This window comes from Marmota marmota, unplaced genomic scaffold, assembly GCF_001458135.2.
Source record: "Marmota marmota marmota unplaced genomic scaffold, marMar, whole genome shotgun sequence".
NCBI lineage: Eukaryota > Metazoa > Chordata > Mammalia > Rodentia > Sciuridae > Marmota > Marmota marmota.
The window spans coordinates 8,257,929-8,262,834 of NW_026000229.1; the positions used below are offsets into that span (position 1 = coordinate 8,257,929).

Sequence of the window (4,906 nt, forward strand, 5' to 3'; positions counted from 1 at the left end):
TGTGGTGTGGCAGGGGCCGGGGGGCCAAAGTGAAGTCCCTCCCTCTGTCTTCTCCTTTATGGGGGTGGGGACTCACTCGGGAAGCTGTCCCCCGCCCCCCAGACACACTGGGCTTTTCTAGTCTGTGTGTCAAAGGAAATTGGATTGTACTGAAAAGCATTTAATCTGAGCTCAGGAGCAGCACCCTGATAGAGTCTCAGAACTGGGGGAGGAACCCTGTGTAGTGGGGTTAGTTTTGCTCTTAGCTCTAGACAAGAGGGGCTCCAGCCCTGGGCCCCTGTGTTAGAGGGCCCTGCTCTGGTCCTCCTAGGGATGCAACATTTCCCCTGGGTGAGGAGTTGTTGGGGCCAAGGGGGCGTGCCCACCCAGAGCCTGCACCCCTTTAGAACAAGCCCATCCTGGGTACCTGACCAAGACTTCCCTCCTGCTGCACTTTCTGTGCTCCTGAAGGTGGCGATGTACTCTTAGGCACTTGAAAGATCCCATAAAGTCTCATGGTTGTGGGACTGAATGTGAGCTGGGATGAGAAGGGGACAGGAAGGGACAGTGACCTGGAGATGGGAGCTGCCCTCCATGTTGTCAGGGTCCTGCGTGAAATGGAAGATTCCTTTTGAGATTTCTTTTTTCATCCAGTGCATTTAAGGGCAGAGGGATAGAAGCTATTTCATAGCTTCAACCTGATTTGTTAACTTTAAATTATTTGGAGTTTAGACATCTGGTGTGTGGGCCCTTCTGCTTACTCTCTAATGTTCTGGGTGGACTGGGGAGGGCCACAGAGTGTCTTGGTGTTTACTAGGAAATTGAAGCTGCCCTTCTTCCCAGGTGGGTTGGGAGAACATGAGTCAAACCCCAATCTCCACTTGTGAATCACCCAGCTTGGTCCAGGCTGCCCCAACCTGGGGTTCCTGGGGCTTGCCAGTGGCCCCAGGGGTTTAGTCAGCCATCAGCAGCTTCCCCACCTGTAAAGCAGGGCTGGTAATGATACACTTCTCATCAGGTTGACACCAAAATTAAATGCAATTGAGCTGAGTGCAGTGGCACACGCCTGTAATCTCAGCAGCTTGGGAGGCTGAGGCAGGAGGATCTTGAGTTCAAAGTCAGCTTCAGCAAAAAACGAGGTGCTAAGCAACTCAGTGAGACCCCATCTCTAAATAAAATACAAAATAGGGCTGGGGATGTGGCTCAGTGGCTGAGTACCCCTGAGTTCAATCCCTGGTATGTATGTATGTATGTATAAATAAATAAATAAATAAATAAATAAATAAATGAAATTGGGACTAGAATTATGGGATGCAGAGCAAGAGCTAAAGAAACAGGGACAGTTATACTTAGTAGTTAGGAGGGCCCAGGATGGGGTGGGTGAACAAGTTGCAGAAGGGACCAGCCCCACTGCCTAGGATGGTGATCTCTCCCCCAGCTGACCTGAGCCCTCAGCAGTTGATGACCGCACCCTTTGGGCCTTATTTACTGAGGACATCATACTCCTGCCACTGCTGGTGAGTCAAGGGCTGGGACCAGGCTGTGCTGGCCATCTCCACAAGAGGTAGCACCAGGAGGTTGTCCACCCCTGTGTGCCTGATTCTCCTGATTAGAGGAGGAAGCCATCAGGCTCGTACCCTCACCCACAGACGGCAGCTCAGCCATAGGCTCAGAGAGAGGGGAAGGTTCCGCCGGGGTGACTCCCAGACCAGGGTCAAGCTATTAATTTTCTACCCTGCCCTATCGCCGGTCTCTCCCCACCCCCCCTCTCTTAGCCATGTCTTTAGAGAGTGTGGGGCCAAGGCCCTGATTTGGCCAACTCACTACCCCACCTGCCCCTTCAGTTCTGCCTTTAAGATGTTCTCGCTCCTCTCTGGAGGGGGTATTCTCTCCATTTTATAGATAAAGAAACTGAAGTCTAGAAGGAACTATAGTGCCTTTTAGTGAGACCCCAGGCCAGGCCTAAGAAAGAGATATGTGTACACACACACACACACACACACACACACAATTTCTGCTCAGTTGATCAACAGGTTCCTTTTGCAGGAACAAGTTCACCTACATTTTCCTGCTACTAAAAAAATCAAATGTCTATCATATTTTCATACTAACGTTAATGTTCAGCTGGCTTCTCTCTCTCTCTCTCTCTCTCTCTCTTCACAGTGACATCTGCAAAGTCCCCAGGACAAGACTGGGTGGGAGTGGCATTAGGTATACCCAGGCTACATTTTCACAGTCCCATGTGCACAGGGTGCCCCCTCCTGACCAGGGACTCCTCTTACTTCTTACGTTTCTCTTCTGCTGACCCTGGGCTCCTTGAGGACAGGAACTCTTTTATGGAATTATCTTTATGTAATTATCACTTATCTTGGGGATGAGCTTCTGGAGAGGGGATCAGAGAGAGAGGGTAGGGTGAGTTGTTCTGCCACCCCTCATCCTCGTCAGTCTTGAAGGACTTCATGAATATGTTTGACTATGAAGAAGACTCCTGAAATGTGGACAGCCCTTCAAGTTTCCAGTGTACTGTCACTGATTCTCTTTTGCAAAGCCTCAAGAGAAATAAGAGGGATCATTCCCTTCACTTAACAATGAGGAGATAGGATCCGAGCAGTGGAGTAATTTCTCTAAGGACACACAGCTTGTGAGTGATGAAAACAGGACATCAACCTGCTAAAGCCGCATAATGAGTGTGTGTGGTGGGGTGGTCTATAGGGTGAGGAAATGAGACCTGGCACTTAGAAGGTGCTCACAAAGGTGGCTGAATGGATGAGTGGGTGTACATGCTAGACTTTGTGGGGGGGCGGGTCCATGCAGGTGAAAAGTCTTGACATTTCTGCTCCCTGTGCTTATCTGTGCTCTTCTTAGCCCACTGAGCATTGCTCATATTGGCTCAAGTCCTCTCCCGCGTGGCCCTTGGGGATGATGCCCCTTTCTCACCAGCCTCCCTGGACTGTCTCATGTCCCCAGGCCTCTGCAGGCTCCTCCCCAGGTAAACAGTGGGTTGCTCCGGGGAAGGGTGCCCCTCCACTGTCCCCAGGGCCCAGGGCAAGAGCATAAATGTAGGTTCCCTGCACCTGTCCTCCTCAGGTAGCCATCCTTGGGCCTCAGGGTGCACCCGGTAAAAGCAGCTGACCCTGGCAGGAGGGGACACATGTGGAACCCTGCGAAGCCCTCAGTCAGCACAGGATCAGGCCTATCAGGGCAGAAGAGTCTGGGGTCATAGGTGCCCAGAGAATGGTCTAGAAGCGGGGGCTTGGGCTCTGGGGCACTTTGCCCTGGCCAGCAGGGCAGAGAGCAGCTGGAGGAAGGGCACTGTGGCCCTCTGGGTGGGCCTGAGGATGACACTGCGGCCCACTCCTGTCTAATGCCTGTTCCGGGGCCTCCAGGCTCTGGCCCTGGGTCAAGGCCACTTGCCCCTCTGGCCAAGTCTCAGCAGCTGGTGGCTTTCCTGACTGGGCAGTATGGGGCTCCCCACCAGCTCCAGGGGTGGGAGGTGAGTGGGCCTATCAAGTGGGGGAGGGGAGCTGGCCAGCGGGGGCTCGCTAGCCGCTCGGATACATGGAGAGACAATAAATCGACAAACACTTAATCTCTCTGCAAATTGAAACGGAGCCGTAAATATCTGCTGCATCCCGGCAGCTGAGTTATGAGTCTCGTTTATTAATCTCTTTAGTCCCAGGTGATGGATGGAGGAGGAGAATGGCCCGCCTGAGACGCAGGGGGAGGGTGAGGAGGAGGGGGAGGAGTGGGTCAGGGGTCTGGGAAGAGCCCTTTTGGAGAAAGGGTCAGAGGGACAGGCCTGCGGGGTTTGTGTTTTTCTCTGTTTATTCTTGGCCTCCAGGGGCCCCAGGAAACCAGCAGCTATGAATAAGCCTCTTGCCCTTTATAGTTTCCAAAGCATCGCCATCCACTCTCTTGTTAACTCTTCCTATGGCCTCAAGAGGTAGGCAGGAAGATAGTATTCCCTGCACTTAAGGAGGAGGAGCAGGATCAGAGAGGTAGAGTGATTTCTCCGAAGTCACACAGAACTTTGGGAATGGGACTCAAAGCTGATAGAGCTGTAAGGATGAGAGAAGGTGTCTCTAGGGGGCTGTGTGGGGAACATGTGTGGAATGGGAACCTCATCTCTTCCTTTCCAGCTTTCTCCCCTCCCTCTCCATTCCTTAAATGCTGGGTAAGCACTCTGTGTGTGTCGAAGTGAAGGAGGAAAAGGACAGAGCTGGGGGAGGGACAGGAAGGGGAAGAGTGCTGGTGAGGGCTCTCAGCTGGCTTGGGACTGACTGTGAAGGCTCACTCGGATATATTTTTAGAATCCCCTCCCCCAGCATCAGCCTGCAGGCTCCTGGCTCAGGGGCAGCAGGAGTGCAGGGGAGGAGGGGGCGCTGGAGCCCTGGGGTCACCTTCCGCCTGCAGGCGCTGGGCCTGGCGGGGCAGGAGTGTGGAGGATGGGGCTGGTCTTTGTGAGCATACAGTGCCATAGGTGGGCCTTGGGGTGACCAGAACCCGGTGCTTGTACAGGCAACTGAGGGCGGATGGGCCAGGCAAACGGGGGCCATGAAGCCTGGGCAGGGGAGGGGTGGGTGAGGGGTGTTTGGGGACTGACTGTGGCTGTGTTGGTGGCCTGAAGGGGATGCTGAGTCAGGGCCATCTGTCAGGAGGCTGCTGAGGAGGGCACCAGATGGCTCTGCTCCATCTCTCTCTCTGTCTTTCGTACTTTCTGCCTCTGGTGGTTCTGGAGAATCTGGGTCCCTGGTGGGCTCATGCTCCCAGCCCTGGGGGACCTGCCTCCAGGCTGGGCTCAGTGCCTGAGCTCTGGCCCCACTGAGGCCCGCCCACTCGGGCATGTGGCCAGCCCCAGGCCGCCTGGGCTCTCAGGTCCTCACTCAGGCTGATGCTCCTGCTACTCATTTCCGCTGATGTGGACACT

The 4,906-nt window shown here is 54.1% G+C and overlaps 1 protein-coding gene and 1 long non-coding RNA gene across 4 annotated transcripts in view; one reads left to right on the forward strand and one right to left on the reverse strand.

The window, feature by feature from the left end:
- Positions 1-4,906, reverse strand: part of Ccdc33 (coiled-coil domain containing 33) — a 105,328-nt gene that overhangs the window by 22,730 nt on the left and 77,692 nt on the right. The gene's annotated exons all lie outside the window — the stretch shown is intronic.
- Positions 4,621-4,906, forward strand: part of LOC125613296 — a 57,715-nt gene continuing 57,429 nt past the window's right edge. For 2 of the 3 annotated variants that reach the window (XR_007343811.1, XR_007343809.1), the window contains exon 1: positions 4,621-4,906. This exon is cut by the window's right edge and continues 323 nt beyond it. This is a non-coding gene — a long non-coding RNA (uncharacterized LOC125613296). The other variant, XR_007343810.1, reaches the window with a different exon arrangement.